Raw genomic sequence first — 18872 nt, forward strand, 5'->3', positions numbered from 1 at the left:
TAAACAAAAACATACAGGTAGAGCAAGACAGGGTTCTAAAAGGAATCCTCAATTTAGAGGGGGAGGTATTGCTTTTGGTGTTACCCCTGAGAAAAATTACAAGATAAAAATTAATAAAAAAGTTTCAAAAATTGCTCTGGTGTCTGTGTGGCAAGAAATTCTTAAATTACAAAATGTTGCTATTTTGGATGAATCTTTTTCTGCTGTAAAAACTAAAGAATTTCATGAATTTCTTAAAAATGCGAAATTGTTAGATAAGAAAATTCTGTTTATGTTTGATAAAGAAGATAGCAATGTATTTTTATCTTCCAGAAACATTCCTAATGTTATTTGTAAAGAATCAAAAAAATGTTCAGTAAGGGATTTGTTAAATCAAAATTTTCTTCTTATGACAGTTAGAGCTTTTGAGACATTTGAAGTAAATCTCAAAACATGGAAATAACTTCAGTAATTATTAAACCTAGGATTACAGAAAAGACTCAAACAATGAGATCTTTATCAAGCCCAAAAATGACTTTTGTTGTAAATAGAAAAGCCAATAAACATCAAGTGGCTGAAGCTTTTAAAGCTCTTTTTGGAGTTTGGCCAACTTCAGTGAATCTTTTCAATAAAAAACCTTCTCCTGCAAGACATATGGCAAAAAGTAGGCGCAACTATACAAAAGCAGAAAAGGTTGCCTATATTACTGTTTCTCCACATGATTTTCAAAATCTAAATCAAAAAGCAGAGGAAATTTTGTCTGATAAAGAGAAAATTGAAGAAAATCAAATTTCAGAATAGTTAGATATGTCAATTAGGAAAGTAGTAACTAGAAGTTCCGGAAGAAGAAATATTATTCTTGTTAACTATAGAACTTCTTTGAGCGCTAAGAAGCCCGTTAAGTCTTTAACAAAAAAACTGAAGAAGACAGGAGGAAGAAATAATACTGGAAGAATTACAGTTAGACATCACGGAGGAGGACATAAAAGAAAGTATAGAGTTATTGACTTCAAGAGAAATAAAGATAACATCCCAGCTATCGTAAAAACAATTGAATACGATCCGAATAGATCTTCATTTATTTCTCTTGTTGCTTACGCGGATGGAGAAAGAAGGTATATTCTTACTCCCGATGGAATTAAAGTTGGAGATAAAATTATTTCTGGGGAGGAAAATATTGATCCTAAGGTAGGAAATTCTTTACCGATTGGTAAAGTGGTTGAAGGTACTTTTGTTCATAATATAGAAATTACCCCTAAAAAAGGAGGTCAAATAGCCAGGTCAGCTGGTTCCTACGCTCAAGTATTGGGTAAGGATACAACAGGAAGATTTACTGTTATTAAGTTAGCTTCAAAAGAGAGTAGAAAAATTCCCAATGATGCAAGAGTTACTGTAGGTCAAACTTCAAATTTAGATCATAATCTTGTAAGATTGGGTAAAGCCGGAAAAAGCAGAAGATTGGGTTGAAGACCTACGGTTAGAGGGTCCGCCATGAACCCCAATGATCATGTGCATGGTGGTGGTGAAGGTAGAAGTCCTATTGGTAGAGATGCCCCTAGAACTCCTTGGGGAAAAAAATGTATGGGAGTTAAAACAAGAAAGAAAACTAAAAAAACAAATTCTATGATTGTTGTATCTAGACATTTCAAACATAAGCGTTAGAATTTAAATAATATGTCACGAAGTTCAAAAAAAGGTTTATTTGTGGATGCTTCGCTTTTAAAAAAAGCAATTGCAATGCAATCTCAAGAAAAAAAGAAAATTATTAAAACTTGATCTAGAAGAAGTACTATTTATCCTGAATTTGTAGGCCTTACATTTGCAGTTCATAATGGAAAAAATTTTGTAAACGTTTATTGCACCGAATATATGCTTGGTCATAAATTAGGAGAATTTGCATTAACTAGGGTTTTCAAACAACATACAGCTGCAAAAACTAAAAAATAAAAAACTAGAAAATTATGATCGCTAGAGCAATTCAAAGGAATATTAATGTTTCTGCAAGAAAGGCAAATCTTTGCTGCAGACTTATAAGAAATAAGTCTGTGGTTCAAGCTTTGAGGATTCTTAACAATCAACCCAATAAATCAGCTTATTTTTTAAGAAAACTTCTTTTAGCTGCTGCATCTAATGCTGTGAATAATCATGCCATGTCCGGATCAAAACTATATGTTTTTAGTAGCGTTGCTAATCAGGGGATAACATTGAAAAGAACTTTACCTAGAGCGAGAGGTAGAGCAGATCTTTTGAGAAAAAGATTTTCACATTTAGAGGTTTGTTTGTCTGATGATCCTCAAGAAAGAGAAAAATTAAATAAAGTTTTGCTTAAACCTAGAGCTCATAGGATAAAAAAAGTCAAAATTACTGATGAAAATAGAGAAATAAAACCAAAAATAATTGTTAAAAAACAAAAAGAAATGGAGAACGCGTAATTATGGGACAGAAGGTTAATCCAAATAGTTTGAGATTTGGTTTGAATAAAAATTGGGTGTCTAGATGAAATACTTCAGACAAGAAACTTCGAATTAAGTGATTATTAGAAGATGAAAAAGTTAGAAATCTTCTTAAGGAGAAATGTAGAAAATGTGGTGTTGGATACATAGAGATTGAGAGATTTTTAAATCCTGATGAAAGTGTTACCGTAAACATTTATCTTTATCTTTCTCAAATTGGTCTTTTTCTTTCTTCAGAAAAAGATTTGTCTTTAATTAATAGATGTCTTAAAAAAATTCTTGGAAAAAATGCTCATATAAATCTTGAGCCAAGAGAAATCGATAATCCAGCTGTTTTTGCTGAAATTTTGGGACAAGAAATTGTTGATACCATCCAAGCAAGAGCTCCTCACAGAGTTGTTGTAAAAAGAATTATGAAAAGATCTATGTTTGCGGGAGCTCAAGGAATAAAAATAAAAATTTCAGGAAGGATTAATGGTGTTGAGATTGCAAGAAGTGAATCATATTCTGATGGATCTGTTCCTCTTTCAACTTTAAGGGCAGATATAGATTATTCTTTTCAAACAGCTAAAACTGCTTATGGTATATTGGGAGTTAAGGTTTGGGTAAATAGAGGGTTATATTTTGGAAAACATTTCATTTCTATTTCTTCTACGAAATCAAAAACTTCATCAAAAGGTGGTCACAAAAAAGAGAATGTTTATATTTCCACTACTTACTAGATTTTTATTATGTTGCAGCCAAAAAGAATTAAGTGAAGAAAACCTCATAAAGTTAGTTATGAGGGGAAAGCAAAAGGAAATAGATATGTTGCTTTTGGTTCTGCCGGGATTATGGCTCAAGAAGGAGCTTGAATTACGGATAGACAAATAGAAGCATCAAGAATTGCTATTTCTAAAAGACTTGGTAGAACAGGAAAAATGTGAATCAGAATTTTTCCACATATGTCTCTTACTAAAAAACCTTTAGAGGTTCGTATGGGATCTGGTAAGGGGGCTCCAGATAAATTTGTGTGTCCTGTTAAAGCTGGAACAATCTTGTTTGAAGTTGATGGGTTGAGTCCTGATGATGCAAAAAGAGCTTTTTATCTAGCAGGAGCTAAGTTGCCAGTAAAAACTAAAACAGTATTTAGAGAGAAATAATGATTAAAGAATTAAGGGAATATGATACTCCCAAAATAAAAACAATGCTTATTCAACTTAAAGCAAAATTGCTTGAAAATAGATTTAAATTAATGCAAGGAGAAATAACTGACAATAGCATTTTTAAAAAAACGAGGAAGGCTATTGCTCAAATGTTGACAATTTTGAAAGAGAGAGGAGAAACTTTAACTTTACAGGATTGAAAACTTTACGGAAATCAAGAAAATAAAACAGAGATTAAAGAAGAAAAAAAATAGTTTATGAACAAAAATAGTTTTAGACCTATTAGAAAAACTTTACAAGGAGTTGTGACTTCTACAAAAAGTTCAAAAACGATTGTGGTTACTGTGGAAAGAAAATTTATGCATTCTTTTTATAAAAAACATGTTGTTTTCCATAAAAAATTTCATGCACACGATGAACACGAGAAAGCAAAAGATGGAGACAGGGTAAAAATTGTTAGTTGTAGACCTATTTCTGCAAAAAAAAGATGGAGACTTCTTGAAATAATAAATTCAGATAATTAGATATGATTCAGTTTATGAGCAGGCTGACTGTAGCCGACAATTCTGGAGCTAAAGAGGTAGGTGTAATTAAGGTGTATGGAGGTACAAAAAGAAGATATGCAGAGGTGGGAGATGTTGTCCTTGTATCTGTTAAATCTTTATCATCAACAGGAAACGTAAAGAAAGGAGATATGTTTAAGGCTCTTGTTGTGAGAACAAAAAAACCTATTTCTAGAAAAAATGGTGTCTCTATTTCTTTTGATGATAATTCGTGTGTTCTAATTAAGGAGGATAAAAATCCGATAGGAACACGTATTTTTGGACCAGTTACAAGAGAGCTTAGAAAAGGAGGTTACAACAAAATATTGTCTTTGGCACCAGTAGTTTTATAGTTTATTTTTATGAAAAGAATTTGTAAGAAAGATAAGGTGGTGGTTATTTCTGGGCAATATAAAGGTACCGTAGGAGTAGTTCTTGAAGTTTTGACTAAAGAAAATAGAGTCATAGTTGAGGGAGTTAATAAGGTAATGAAAAGAATTAAATCTAGTGAGAATGGAGAGAATCATATTAGTAAAGAGGCCCCTATACATATTTCTAATGTTGCTTTGGTAAATCCTAAAACTGAGAAACCCATGAAAGTTGGTTTTAGTTTTGATAAGGATGGAAATAAAATTCGGATTAATAGAAAAACAAAAGAACAAATAACTAGAAGTTTTTAACCTTGAGCTACCTAAGAAAGAAGTTTTTTGAAGAGATAATTTTCTCCTTACAAAAGGAGTTGAAGTGTTCTTCCATTATGCAAGTTCCTAGATTGGAGAAGGTAGTTATTAATATTGGTTGTGGGGATGCTTCACAAGACAGAAGATTCTTGGAGTCTTCTTTTAATGAGCTTCAATTAATAACTAACCAAAAACCTTATATAACTAAAGCTAAGAAATCTATTGCTGAATTTAAATTAAGAGCAGGACAACCAATTGGATTGAAAGTGACTTTAAGATCAAAAAATATGTGAAATTTTGTGGAAAAATTATTTAATGTTGCTTTGCCTAGGGTAAGAGATTTTAAGGGAATAAAAAGAGATGGTTTTGATGGGAGGGGAAATCTTACTATTGGAATTAGGGAACAAATTATTTTTACTGAAATTGTTTATGACGATATTAAAAAAACTAGAGGCATGGATGTAACTTTTGTGACTTCTACTGATAATGATGATCATGCAAGAGAATTGTTGCTTGCTTTGGGTTGTCCGTTAACTAAGAAAAATGGCTAGAAAGGCGCTTATAGAAAAGTGTAAGAGACACCCTAAGTTTTCTGTTAGGGCTTACAATAGATGTCAAAGATGTGGGCGACCTAGAGGGGTGTTTAGAGATTTTTCTCTTTGCAGACTTTGTTTTAGGGATTGTGCAACAAAGGGATTTTTACCAGGGGTTAGAAAAGCATCATGATAACAGATCCTATAGCAAACGTAATTTGCTCGATAAGTAATGCTGTTAAGGCAAGAAAGCTTACGGTCTCTTTTTATTCTTCAAAGGTTATTAATGCGATGCTTCAAATTATGAAAGAAGAAGGTTATATCGATGATTATTTAGTGAAGGTTAATTCAAAAAATATCTCCTTTGTTACTGTTTATTTGAAATACAAAGAAGAGTCTGCGATAAGAGGGATAAAAAGAGTTTCAAAACCTGGTTATAGAATTTATACAAAATCTAAAGATTTACCAATAATTATGAATGGTATGGGAACAGCAATCATATCTACGAATCAGGGAATTATGTGCGAGAAAAAATCAAGAAAACTTAATTTGGGTGGAGAAATAATGGCTTATATTTGGTAGATGTCACGAATAGGAAACAGGGTTCTATCTGTGCCTGAGGGGGTTTCTTTGAAGATAGAAGAAGACTTTATTATTGTTTCTAAAGATTCCAATCAAATAAAAATTAAGTACAACAAATTTAGAGTGAAGCCTATTCTGTCTGGAACAGAATTTTCTACTCAAAAAGTAGATAGTTCAAAATATTCAAGGGCTCAGTTTGGAACTATAAATGCTCTTGTTTCCAATGCATTTTTTGGTCTTACAAAAGGATTTGTTCTTAATTTAGAAATTGTTGGGGTGGGATATAAAGCAACTATGGATGGAAATAAATTGAGATTGGATTTGGGTTTTTCTCATCCTATTTTTTTAGATATTCCTTTAGATGTCAAAGTTAAACTTGTTTCTTCTATAGAAATTGAGCTTTCTTCTTTTAATAAAGAATCACTTGGAGAATTTGCTTCAAATATTAGAAGTTTTAGACCACCAGAACCATATAAAGGAAAAGGTATTAAATATAAAGGTGAAGTTATACTTAGAAAAGTGGGTAAAACTTCTGAAGGAACCAAAAAGTAGGGTATGAAGAGGATTAATTTTTGTAAACAAAAAGTTTTACAAAATAGACATAAACGAATTCTTAAGAGGATTAGGAAGGGAAATGAGCATATTAGGGTGAGGATTGTTAAAACAAATTCTCATGTTTATGCTAGCGCATTGGATGATTTTGCCCAAAAAACTATTGCTTCTTCCAGCAGTTTATCTCTTAAACTAGGAAGTGGAAATAGAGAAAATTGTGTAATTATTGCAAAGGATCTTTCTAAAAAATTAAAGGATTTGAATATTTCGGAAGTTGTTATAGATAGAGGGGGGCATAGCTATTCCGGAAGGGTAGCTATAATTGCCAATGTTTTGAGAGAAGAAGGAATTAAAGTTTAGGAATTATGAATCATTCAAATAGAGACGAAAGAAAACCCAGAAAAAGTGGAGGATTTAAAAAAGCGTTTAAATCTGAATTTGAAGAGAAAGTAGTAAAAGTTAAGAGAATTTCTAAGACTACAAAAGGAGGTAGGCAAAGTAGAGTTTGGGTTCTTGTTGTTGCCGGGAATAAAAAGGGAAAAGTTGGTTATGGAATTGGAAAAGCCAAGGAATTCCAAGATGCTGTTAGAAAAGCTATTAAGAATGCAATGAAAAATCAAGTGAAAGTTCCTATGAATTCCAAAAATACTGTATTTCATGAATTTTTAGGAAAACATGGAGCTTCTAAAGTTCTTGTAAAACCAGCAAGGCCCGGAACAGGAATCATTGCTGGAGGGGCCATAAAAACCGTTCTTGAATTAGCGGGTTATACGGATATTTATTCAAAGAATCTTGGTTCAAATACAGGTATGAATATGATTAGAGCAACTATGAAAGCTCTTCAGGCTCAGAGAAGTCCAACTTTTATTTCTAATTTGAGGGGAAAAACTCTTGAAGAATTATTTCATTTATAGACAATGCTTATTATTGCTCCTAAAAAAGGTTCTCGAGACCATAAAGTAAAAAGAGTAGGTAGAGGTTTTTCTTCAGGAATTGGAGGGAGAAGTACTAGAGGTACAAAGGGTCAAAATGCTAGAAAATCAGGTACAGTTCGTCTAGGTTTTGAGGGTGGACAAATGCCTCTGTATAGAAAAGTTGGAAAATATGGTTTTAATAATTATGAATTTAGAAGAAACATAAGAGCAATCAACATAAAAATTCTTGAAAATTTTAAAGATGCTAAGTTATTTAATAGAGAAACTCTTGTGAGTATGGGTTTGGTTAGGAAGAATGATAAATTTTTTAAATTTATAGGAAATGAAACGAATATAAAAGGAGCTAAATTTGAAGCTGACTTTTATTCAAGCGGAGCTTTAAAAGCGTTGTCTGAACATAATACAGTAAATCACATTGATAAGAGGTAATAGGGATACTTGAGTAGCCATATTCTCAACCCTTTTCATATTATTTATTTTCCAGATAGGAATTTATATAACAGTTCCTGGAATACAGCTTAGTTCTACAAATTCATATAACAGTCTTTCTCAACTTTTAAATATGTTGGGAGGAGGAGGTTTAAAAAAAGTAAGTCTATTTTCTGTAGGTATTTCTCCTTATATTACTGCTCAGATCATTATTCAAATGATGTCTAATGATGTAATTAGGCATTTTTCAGAACTTAGAAAAGGAGGAGAAAGGGGTAGATTGAAAATGGAACTTTATACCAGAATTCTTACTCTTCCTTTTGCAGTTATGACTTCTTTAGGAACTATATCTTTGCTTAGTGGAAGCGGGGCAATTCAATTTAATAAGTTTGATGGAACTACTGTAGGTAGTTTTTCAGATTTACCAACAGGCGAAAGATCAATGTTGGTGATATTGTTTGTGTCTGGAACTTATATTTCTCTTTTCTTGGCAGACATTATTTCTAAAAGAGGTTTAGGGAATGGAATAACTATTCTTATTATGTCTGGTATAGTTTCTTCTCTTCCCGATAATTTTGTATCTACTTTCAAAGATTTATCAAATGATCCAAGTGTTTCAGAAGAACATAAAGATTTCATAACAATATTTAAATTTGTTATTTATTTATTCTTTTATTTTTTGATCTTGTTGCTTATTGTTTTTATAAATGGTTCTGTTAGAAAAATTCCTTTACAGCAAACAGGTCAAGGTTTGATTTTAGATAGAAGAAAATTATCTTATTTACCTATTAAATTAATGCCTGCCGGAATAATTCCTGTTGTATTTGCTGGTTCTCTTATGGTCTTTCCCAGTGCTATAGGGGAACTTATTAAGAGCTCAAATCCTGGTTTTATAAAGTTTGTAAATTCTTATTTATCTTTGAATAGTGGAACTGGGCTGGCTTTATATGCATTTCTTATTATGTCATTTTCATTTTTATATAGCCATATACAAATTAATGTAGAGGAAATTACAAGAAATTTTGGCCAATCCGGAAGATTTATTCCTGGTGTTAGATCTGGACAAGAAACTTTCAATCATATTAAATCAGTCTTAAACAGAATAAATTGTTTTGGAGCCCCATTTTTGGCTTTAATTGCAATCTTACCTAATTTTTTAAATATTGCTGTTGGACTTCCAGGAAGTATGTCTTTAGGAGGAACAGGAATAATTATCTTGGTTTCCGGAGCTATACAAATTATGGATTCAATAAGATCAAATACAATTACTTCTAAATATAAGGCGAAAAGCGCCTTATTGAAAGATCAAATCGAGAAAAATTTATCTTTCGAAAATATTCCAGAAGAATCAAAACAATTTTATCTTTGGTAAAATACGAGTTCTTTTGAAAATGCTTTTAATTTTATTTTTAGGTCCTCCAGGGGTAGGTAAAGGATCTTTGTCTCATAAATTGGTGCAAAAATATGGTTTCACACATTTCTCTACAGGAAAGATATTTAGAACTAAGAAAAATACAACTATTTCTTCGGGAAATTTGGTTACTGATGATTACGTTAATAGTTTGGTTTTAGAAGAATTAAATTCCATTACAAAAGACAATTCTTCTATAAAAATTATTTTTGATGGATATCCGAGAACTATAAAACAAGCAGAGTTTATTAAGAATTATTTCCCTATAGATAAAGTCTTTTTTCTTACAAATGTTTCTAATGAGTTCATCATTAAGAGATTGGATAACAGACTTCTTTGTGAAAAAGAAGATCATTCTTTTAATTTATTGTTTCATCCTCCGAAAGTTGCAGGGATTTGTGATCATGATGGGTCTCGTTTGTACAAAAGACCAGATGATTCTCGGGAAATTATTCAAAAAAGATTGGAAGTGTTTGAATCTTCTACCAAACCTCTTATTGACTATTACAAGAATGCAGGAATTCTTATAGAGTTAGATGCGTCTAAAGATATAGAAGAAATATTGAAAGATATGTCCAAACATATTGATTTTTTGGTGGATGAGAAATAATTAACTATATATTACTATCATCACTGCAACGATAAAAATAGTTGCAAATCCCATAAGAGAAGCTAAGAATTTGAATATTCTTAATTTAGGTTTAAATAGCATGAGTTTCCTGATTATTAATCTATAGGAATTTAAAATATTAAACGATATATGTCACTTAATTTACCAACTCCTCTTACAGAACAAGAAATAGAACATGCAAGAGAGGGTGGAAAGATATGAATTGCAATCAAGGAAGAACTTTTTTCTCTTATTAAACCCGGAGTTACAGGAAAACAACTTAATGATGCCGCTAAAGAGCTTTTTGAAAAATATTCTGTAGAGCCTGCTTTTTTTAATTACGACAGATTTCCAGGTCATATCTGTGTTTCTGTTAATGATTGCATAATTCACGGAGTGGGAAATGATATTCCTTTAAAGCCGGAAGACAAAATCACTTTAGATATAGGATTTAAAAATAAATCTATGTTTATTGATTCAGCAGCCACCTGTATAGTAGATCCAGAATCAAATCCTCAATATGCTAATTTTGTAGAAAAGTGTAAAAAAGCTCTTTGGGCGGGAATTAAAGCAGTAAAGCCTAATTGTCATAACGGAGATATAGCTTTTGCTATTGAATCTTTAGTGAAAAGCTTTAATGATTCAGAATGTTCCTTGATTGATGGATTTGTTGGTCATGCTATAGGAAGAAATCTTCATGAAAAACCCAGAATTTTTAATAAAGGTCTTAAAAAGGGAATGGGGGATCCAATCAGACCTAATACTATAATTTGCATTGAGCCCATGCTTTTGAAGCAATCATACGGGGAATTTGCAAAAGGAGGGAATGGATTTGATATATTTGCCAAGAAAAAAGGAGCTTTTACTTGTCATTGAGAACATATGGTTTTGGTGAAGAATGATGGAATAGAAGTTCTAACATCTACACAAGAAGAATTAGATAAATATCTTGGATAAACAAAATAAATTAGTCCTGAGAGGGATTGTAAGAAAGGTACAAGGGGGAGGAATTAGTATAGTGGAGCTTGAAAATGGAGTTACATTGCCTTGCCATATGTCTGGGAAGATGAAAAAATACAATGTTCATATAATTTTGGGAGATAATGTAGATGTAGAATTAAATACAAGTGATTTAACTAAGGGTAGAATTATCAAGAGACATTTAGACTTCAAACCGGAAACAGAATAAATTTATGAAAGTACGAGCATCTGTAAAGAAAATTTGTAAATATTGTAAAATTTTGAAAAGAAAAGATAGAGTTTGTGTTATTTGCAAAATAGCAAAACATAAACAAAGACAAAAATAAGCTAGATGCCACGTTTACTTGGAGTAGATATACCTGCAAACAAGTCCATATATGCAGCTTTAACTTACATATATGGGATAGGTTTTTCTTTGTCAAGAAAAATTATTCAAAAAGCTTTTCTTAATGAAATTAAGCCATTTAATAAATTAACTGATGAAGAAAAAGAGAAACTTGAAGGTTTTTTAAGAATAAAAGTTAAGGATCTTACTAAAGATCATTTTTCAGTTATCTCTCAAACTATATTGAATCTTCAAAATAACGAAGAAAAATATATTTATCATGAGTTTTTGTTTGAGGGGGATCTTAGAAAGAAAGTTAGTGACAATATAAAAAATCAAATAGAAATAAATAGTTATAAGGGGGTTAGACACAAAAGAGGATTGCCTGTAAATGGTCAAAGAACACGAACAAATGCTAGAACAAGAAAAGGACCTAGAAAAACGGTTGCTAATAAGAAAATAGAAAGTAAATAATGGCTGCTCCTACTAGGAACAAGAAGAAAAAGAAAATTATTCTTACTTCGGGAATTGCTCATGTCAATTCCACTTTGAATAATACATTGATCACAATTACTGATGATAATGGTAACTGTATCCTACAAGAATCAGCGGGAACACTCAATTACAAAGGCACAAAAAAAGCTACCCCTTATGTTGCTAATTTAGTTGCATCAAAAATTGGAAAAAATGCTCAAAATTTGGGATTGCAGAACTTAGTTATAAAAGTTAAAGGAATTGGAAGAGGTAAAGAAGTTGCCATCAGAACATTGGCTACATTTGGCTTTAATATCTCTGAAATTAGAGATGTAACACCAATTCCACACAATGGATGCAGACCTCCTAAAAAACCTAGGTAATTATCTGCTATAATTTTTAGTTGAGTGTATTTTTTAAAATGGAAAAGTTTCCTCGTTTTTCAATAGAAGCGAAAACACTGAGTTCTAATCAGTATTCGGCGTCAATAGTAATTTCTCCACTTAAGCATGGTTTTGGGATTACCTTAGGAAATGCATTAAGGAGAGTTCTTATAAGTTCCATTCCTGGTGTTGCGGTTTTTGCAGTGAAGATTAATTCCCTTTCTCACGAATTTACCGCTATAGAAGGTGTTCTTGAAGATGTAACAACAATTGTTTTAAGACTTAAAAAACTTGTTATTTCTGTTGATGAAAAAGTATTAGATCTTGAATCTTGAGAAGAAAAGCCGATTAATGAATGACCATCTTTAAAAGTAAACAAAAATAAAGTGGGAGTTGTTTATGCAAGAGATATTGAATGTCCTCCGGGAATGAAAATTATTAATGGAGATATGAAACTTTGTGAGCTAACTGCTGATATTCCTTTTGATATGGAAATTTATGCTGCTTCTGATAGAGGTTATAGGAGTTTCCAAGAAAATAGAGAAAGATTGAATACTTTGAAAATAATTTCAATTGATTCTATGTTTTCTCCTGTTGTTGCTATCGAGTGACATGTAGTTGAAGAAAAAACTACAAAACAGGGAATTACTGATCAACTTCATTTAACTGTTGTTACAAATGGTTCTATTAAAGCGGTTGATGCCATTTCTTTAGCTGCAAAAACACTTACTGAGATGCTAGTTCCTATTGTTAATTTCAATCCAGAAATGTTGAATAAAAAAATTATTAGTGATGCGGAATATGTACCAAAAAGAACTGTTATGGCTACCCCAATTGATGATTTGGAGTTAACTATGAGATCTTTTAATTGTTTAAAACAAAATGGTATTAATACAATTCCTGAATTGGTAAATATGACTCTTGCTGAAATTGAACAATTTAAAAATCTGGGTAAAAAATCTTTAAATGAAATTAAGTCTAAATTAGCTGAGAGAGGTCTTAAATTTAAAGGTTCGAATTAAGACATAGCTAAAAATGTCTTATATAAATAAGAAGGGAGTTGACTCCGCTAGAAGGAGGATGATTGCTAGACAGCAAATCTCTGATGTTCTGTCTTATGGTCATATTATCACCACAAAATCTAGAGCAAGATTTGCTCAATCATTTCTAGAAAAAATAATTACTCTTTCTAAAAATGATACTCTTTCAAATAAAAGAAGAGTGGCTTCTGTAATTTTGAAAACTTCTAAATATTCGAAAGAAGATTTGATGAAAAAATTGTTTACAGAAATTTCTGAGAGATACAAAAATAGATTGGGAGGATATTCAAGAAGGTTAAAAGTTAAAAATGATAGAGTGATTCTTTCTCTTGTTTAAAAATATTTCTTTTAAAAAATTGACAATCTAGTTTTTTATAAATTTGTATTTTCCAATTCCCGGATATTCTTGCATCAATTTTTTAGCTAACTCTTGAGCAACCTCCACCCCAGAAAGAACTTCTATTGTAGAAAAAGCGATATCATAAGCGCAACCAGCATTCTGACCAGAAATTACCTGTTTATCTACAACAACTTTTTTATTTAATCAGTTATTTTTAAAATCTCCAATTAATTCAGGATTGTTATAGGCAGTAAATTTAAGGTTTTCTGTTCTTTCTTGTCCCAAAATGCAAAGAAGATAAATAGGAGCACTGCATAAAGCAACTATCCATTTTTTTTCATCATCAAAAAATTTTTTCAAAGCGATATGCAGCTTTGAATCTGATTCATCTTTTTCTATTGAAGAAGGACTTAAAAAACTTTTAGCTCCTGGACCTCCAGGTAAATAAATAGCATCATATTGAGTAAGGTTAGTGCCTTTTATTGAAAAATTTGCATTAACTTTCAATTGAGAATAATTCATAGTAAAGCTGGATTTAACATCATATACTACAACGTCAACTATATATTGAACCCGTCTTCAAATATCAATAGGAACAATTAATTCTATGTCCTCAACGTTGTTAGGACATATAACAGCAATCCTCCTTGGCCTTTCAATCATAAGAATTCTGCCCTATCTTAATAAAAATAATATGGTGGAAGTGAGGAGAATCGAACTCCCATCCAGCGAACCAGTAACAAAGACGTCTACAACTTAGTCAAAAATAAATTTTGACAATTACCTCTTCTTCTAAATAACCCCCGCGTCTAGTTCCGTTACTAAAACTAAAGAACTAAGTTTTGGTAACCAAAACTCTCAGCCATCATTAGGTTAGATGGCTGCACTTGTTTGTGCTTTGCCTTTATTAGCAAACAGCTGTAAAGGGCTTACCCTATTGCAGTCAGTGTCCTTTTAATTCACTGTCGAAACCAATAAACACTCCCGTTAATTGGCACGTGGTATTATAAGGAAAATCCACGTTTGATTTCATTTTATGAAAATTTATATACACATTTTTTTCAAACTAGTTATATTCAGCTACAGAAAAAGATTCATAAAATATTTTTCATTTTTGTATTTCATTTATAGGTAAGATTTTTAAAATGTATAAGAGTTATGAAAAAACATAAATTAACCCAAGAAACTTTAAATTCTCTTCGATCTGAATTTAACAAACTTACAAATGTTGACAGGTTGAAGGTGATTGAAGAAATCAAGTTAGCTAGGGCAAACGGTGATCTTTCTGAAAATGCGGATTATGAATCAGCTTTAAATCATCAAAAATTTATTGAAACAAGAATTCAAGAAATAAAGTCTATTCTTGATAATCATGTTTTAATTTCTGATGACAAAGGTTCTTCTGGACTTGTAAAGATTGGATCCAAAGTAAAGATTCTTGAAGTAGAGGAAAATATGGAATATGAATATGAGATTCTTGGTTCTGTAGATAACAATCCACAAATGGGAAGAATTTCAAATGAATGTCCTTTAGCTAAATCTATAATGGGAAAAAAGGTTGGTGATGTTGTAGAAGTTCAAAACATTGCATCTCCATATACAATTAAAATTTTGAATATTAGTTAAGGGCTTTGGAAATTCAAAAAGAAACACTTTCTCAAGTAACTGAAGAACAATCTATTGAAACAGGAGGAGATACTCCTATTGTTTCAATAGAGAAATTTTCGGAATGTGAATGTGATGTTGGGCTTCCATCTAGATTGTGAAACCCAAAGATGAAAAATTATATTGTGGCAAAAAACAATAAAGGAAGATATGTTTTTGATTCTGAAAAATCCATTGACAAATTACAAGAAGCTTATGATTACATGTTTGATTTGGCTAGATATGACGCCGATATCATGTTTGTTGGAGTTAAAAACAAACAAACAGCTCCTATAGTTGCTGAAGCCGCTGCTAGAGCAAAAGTTTTTTATTTAACTCAAAGATGATTAGGCGGTCTTCTTACAAATTTCAGAAATATTAGTTTGAACATTAAGAAATTAAATGAACTGGATGAGTTGCTTTCACAATCTAATTTACAGGAAGGTTATACAAAAAAGGAATTAGTAGTTCTTTCTAAACAAAGAGATAAATTGGAAAAATTTTATGGAGGAATAAAAAATTTACAAAGATTGCCTGATTTGATAGTAGTTTTTAATCCTGAAGAAGATATTACAGCAGTAAAAGAAGCTAAAAAAATGGGTATTCGTATTGTTGCTCTTGCAAATACAAACACGAATACAGAACACCTAGATGTAATTATTCCTGTGAATAATTCAACCCCAAAGTCTGTTTATTTAATTGCTAATTTGCTTTCAGATGCTGTAGTTCAAGCACAAGGAAATCCTACAAAATTTGCATTTAAAAAATCCGAAGAAATAATTATTCCAGAGGAATATATGTCTCCAAAATTAAAGAATGAAAGAGGAAATATATCTTTTTTATAAAAATGTATTTGAACCTAGATTTCAGTACTACAAACGGTACTTTCTTTACTGTTTTTGAGGTTTAAAATTTCTTTCTTCCGATATAGAAAGGAATAAAAAAATTTTTAAGAAATATCTTGTTAATTACATATTTTTAGAAGATTATGACTATTTCAAAAGGAATGAATCTTTTTACAAAGGATCTATTTTTTTAAGCAATAAGGAATTTAATAGTTTTGAATTTGATAAGAATTATGTTTATGTGTTGATAGGGGAGTATGAAAAAATTTTTAAACATTTAAAAAAACTTAGAAAAGAAGGAATTATGGCTATTGTGGATAGGAATATTTTTCAGTCTGATTTGAAAAAACCAATTTGAAAGCGAAGAATTTCAGTGATAGAGGCCGTTTATTCCAATTTGGTGCTTGAAAATATGGAAGGAATAAATAGTATTGAATATGGAGAAAATGATTGAATAGAGTTTGAAAGAAAGATTTTTGAAACATACATGTTTAATAAGCAAAAATATAAAGAAATTATTCAGTCTCATATGAAACCGGGTTGAAATTTAAGCAGAATAAATTTGATGTCTTTGGCAGTGCTTTTTGAATCTTTAGCAGAATTTGAAGTTCATAAAACCCCAATAAATGTTCTTTTGGAGCAATCTGTAAAAACAGTAAAAAATTATTGTGATCAAGAAGATTACAAATTCATAAACGGAATTTTGCAAACTTGTCTTAAAAATTATGGGTCTATTAACGAATAAGAGAGTCTCTTTTAAACTTTTATGTTGGTTTCACTTTTTTTTACTTATTCTGTTTGCTATCTTTTCAGGAATTAATTACTGACATCCAGATCAATCAAAAATAAATTATTTCTTTTTGGCTTCTTCTTTTATTCTTTTAGCTTTACTTGTTCCTTATGTTTTATTTACCTTTTTTAAAGTTAGAAGGCTTTCAGGTTATTCAAGGGAATTATGCAAGAATAAGATTAAATGAGGAACTTTAACTTCTTTTTTATCTTGAGCGATTGTTATTGCTTCCAGCATTGTTTGAATTTGTTTGAAACCCACATCACAATCAACATTTTCTAAAGTTAATTTTGGGGCTTTATGCTCGTCTTCGTGTTTATCTGCAATTTCTTTGTTTTTTTTTAGTAGATTGGAAAGACAACTTTTGTATATTTAAAAAATGACTGATATTACGCGTTTTCCTTTTAAACATAAGAACTGATACTACTGATTAGCTTTTCTAGCAAATGTTGGGGTGTCAGGAATACTTTGTTTTTTTTGAAAATTTAGTTCTGTTTCACAAATGAAATATGTGTCTGTAGCCTTAATTACATTTTTTTTAATTGGTTTAATTATCTACTCTGCAAGAACACTTAGAGAATACAAATCTTGTGTTTCTACTTTTAGATACTCTCACAACTATATTTCAAAGTTTCTTATAGGTATTTCAACTTCTTTTATTGCTATAAACATAGGATTTATAGCTTGTGCGATTGCCATTATTAAACCCATTGATACAAAATGATATATATTGGTTTGTGCTGTTTTTTCCGGATTGTTAGGAGTAGTTTCAAATGTATTTATCAATTGATTTGAGTTAAAGATTCAATTTGAATTTTTTTATAGAAAATACAAAGATACGGTGGTAGAAGACGTTATCAAAGCAACCACAGAGAGAAAAAGACAAATAAAAGAAAGATATAACAACCATCCCAAATATAACAATTATTAATAATTCTTTTGAAATCTAAATCTATTAATCCAGAGTTTAATTCTCTGTCTTTAAAGTGAAAAAATTGAAGATGATTTCTTCTCATTTCATTTAATGTTTCAGTTCTTGCTCTTTTAGCTCTTTTTAAGATACTTTTAAATAAAGGGGTTATTGAAAATGATAAGGGAAAATTATCTTTTGTGGCTGTTCTGGCTCCTTTATCTATAACTTTGTTGTGTGCTTATATTGTCGCTTCCATTAAATTCAAAAAAGATTATTCCGCATTAATTAAAGAACAAAGATTTAAATATTTCATCAGAGGATCATTGTCTTCTTGTTTATCAAGTTGTTGATTATTAATAGGTTTGGTTGCCTTAATGTCTGATAAAGATCACAATTTAATTTTTTATTCCTGTGTAAGTTTATCTTGTATAACAGGATTGGTATCAGGAGGATTTATAACCTTCTATGAGTTCTGTATAAACTGAGATATTTTTTATAGTAAGAATAAAGAAACTATAGTTAAAGAATATTTGCAAAGACAGAATAAACTTAAAATAAAAGAAGATATTCAAGAAGATGAAGGTTAAGAAGCAAGGAGACAGAAGTTTATTGACATTACTTACAGACATAGCGGAGAAACACAATCTTTCCTTTGATGTAGTTACAGACTTGTTGGCACAAACATTTAGATCGGCTTTTTTAAAGGAGTATCCAGACAATGATATTGAAGTTGTGGTTAATCCAAAGAAAAGCAAAATTGAAATTTGAAGGAAACTTCAGGTTGTTACAGATAAGTTTTATGAAACAGAGGGCTTTGAAGATGAAGAAACTTTAATTCCTATTTCTCAAGTTCCTTTTTTGCCAGAGACAAATAAGAATCCGGTTTCCCCTAAAGTTGGAGACATAGTTTATAAAGAAGTGAATATTGAGGATTTTGATTCCAAAATTACTTCTAATATTCAATTGTTCTTCAAAAAACTTACTCAATTTGAAGTTAATCGTTCAATTTGTCAAAAATGACTTCAATTTCAAGGAACAGTTATGGAGGGTGTGGTTGAAGAAATAATTGAAAATAAGGATGATAGATCTGTAAGAAAAATTATTGTTTCCTTGACAGCGGAAGATGGATCTGTAGCTAAAGGAATATTGTCTAAGAGTGATCTTGTTTGATTTGAAGAGAATGGAGTTAGGGTTTATGAAAGCATGTCTCTTGGCCAAACATACTTGTTCTATATTAAGGAAGTTGTAGAGAGCAATACTAAGTATCCAATTTCTCTTTCAAGAAC

The sequence above is a fragment of the Rattus rattus genome, unplaced genomic scaffold, assembly GCF_011064425.1.
Source record: "Rattus rattus isolate New Zealand unplaced genomic scaffold, Rrattus_CSIRO_v1 PGA_scaffold_41, whole genome shotgun sequence".
Taxonomy (NCBI): domain Eukaryota; kingdom Metazoa; phylum Chordata; class Mammalia; order Rodentia; family Muridae; genus Rattus; species Rattus rattus.